We start from the raw sequence: 2,264 nt of genomic DNA, 5'->3' as shown, positions 1-2,264 counted from the left end.
CTTTGCCTTCTGAGTTGCTTATCATAAATCACAAATACAGGACCCAGAAGGAGCCCCTAGACTAAGCCCATGACCTCTTTACTGACAGTGATTGAAGGGACATAGGAAGCAAATTTAGCTGTCAGGACTAGTGAGAAGCATTTGAGATGCAGAGTGCAAAAGTTACAGGAAACACAGTGCGCAAAGAGAGGAGAGCTAGGGCATGGAGAAAGTGGGCATGTGCCCATGAATGATAAAGCTGATGTTCTGTGCTTCCTTTATCTCTCTTCAGGCTCCGGGCTGGATGATAGCCAATATCTTATGTAGGGTGGGATGAGAGGGAGGTAAGTGGGCTTCCTTAAACATCAGCTAGATGTCTATTCTTGTTCCCAATAAAAATATCTATCATTTGAGAAGCATTCCTTGTGGAGGGAGGTAAGTGGGCTTCCTTAAACATCAGCTAGATGTCTATTCTTGTTCCCAATAAAATATCTATCATTTGAGAAGTATTCTTTGTATATCAGATGCTGTTCTGGCCAAATACGGATCCTGTCCATAAGAATCTTGTACTGTTAGAAGAGATTCCTATAATTAAGGCTAAACATATTTTCTTTTTTTAATTATTTTTTATTTCAGCATATTATGGGGCTACAAATGTTTAGGTTGCATATATTGCCTTTGCCCCACCCAAGTCAGAGCTTCAAGCGTGTTCATCCCCCAGATGGTGCACACCGCACCCATTAGCTGTGTATTTTACCCATCCCCTCCTCCCCCCTCCCATCTGCCTGACACCTGATGAATGTTATTACTATATGTGACTTAAGTGTTGACCAGTTAATACCAATTTGATGGTGAGTACATGTGGTGCTTGTTTTTCCATTCTTGGGATGCTTCACTTAGAATGGGCACCAGCTCTATCCAGAGGATAGAGGTGCTATCTATATCTATAGAGGATAATACAAGAGGTGCTAGATCACCATTGTTTTTTGTGGCTGAATAGAACATAGTCTCTTTTTAAAAATAGATAATTAATAGATGATGAGAAGTGCTCTGAAATAAATATACAGAGCTCTATGACACATAGAGCCCAGTGGATGGGCCTTTTCAGTTGGGATGGTCAGAAGAGGCGTGGGGGCAGGCTACCCTGAGCCCTGGAGAATCAGATGGAGCTATCCACAGAAGAACTGGGCAGAAAGCATCTCAGACACTGGAACAGCTGGTGCAAAGGCCCACAAGCCAGAAAGGGCTTTGCATGTTCCAGGAAGAGAACGGAGGTCTGTGTGGCCAGAGAGGAGCCAAGAAGAGAAGGGAGGCAGAGAAGGCAGGGTCATGCATGCGAAGCTTTGTAGGATTTTATTCTGGAGCCAACAGAAAGTCTTTGAAGAACTTTAAGTGTGGCAGGATCTGATTTATGTGTTTTTTAAATCCACTTTGGCTGCCGAGAATATATTGCAAGGAGTAAAGGTCAAGAGGCTTTGGAACCATGGGGGGTTAGAACCATGGGGGTTCTCACCAAGGGTGAGAGCAGTGGCAGTGGAGTAAGATGTAATACTCCTCACAGTTTCATAGAAAAGGAAACTGAGGTTCAGAGAGGTTAGGGAAATTGGCAAGATTGCACTGCCAGCTACTTGCAGAGCCGGGATCCAAATCTTTATCTGTCTGATGCCAAAGTATGCTTTCTTTCTTGTGTATTTCTTTGAGTCTCCATTTTCTCAGCTGTAAAGTAATGGTTTGGATTAGATTATCTATGAGATAACTTCAAGTTCTAAACTATCAAAACTTTCCAGCTGATTTCATCAAAACTGGAACAAATTCCCTCTACTTAGGTATGTGTTTGATGCTCCTTGGATGCAATCTTATCACATTTGCCACTCAGTTTGGTGTTTGTCACACGTGGCAAAGAAATACACAGATATGCACACAACACCCACGTGGTCTTCCGTTTTCAGGAATCTTCAAGATAACGGTGAGAAAGAGAGTGTGTCTAGTCACTGTGTCAGCAGGGGGTGACGTCTCGGGTTGTCCACAGAAAGCGATCCAGCCAGTAGGGAATAGCGGTGTTGGGTGTGTGGAAAGGAACAAGGTCATGAGATAATCACTGGGAATAAATAACAAGACACAGATTTAAAAAAAAAAAACAAAAGATCAAATCCATCACCTGGAAAAGAAGAGTCCTTTAAAAGTCAGGCTATGGCTTTTTGCTGTTTATTTTTAACACATCTTTATAATTTGAGTTTTTGTATAGAATGTGTATTACTCACAATATATTTTTTAAACAAAAGAAG

This window comes from Microcebus murinus, chromosome 4 (assembly GCF_040939455.1).
Source record: "Microcebus murinus isolate Inina chromosome 4, M.murinus_Inina_mat1.0, whole genome shotgun sequence".
NCBI classification, from domain to species: domain Eukaryota; kingdom Metazoa; phylum Chordata; class Mammalia; order Primates; family Cheirogaleidae; genus Microcebus; species Microcebus murinus.
This window is presented reverse-complemented; position numbering follows the sequence as displayed.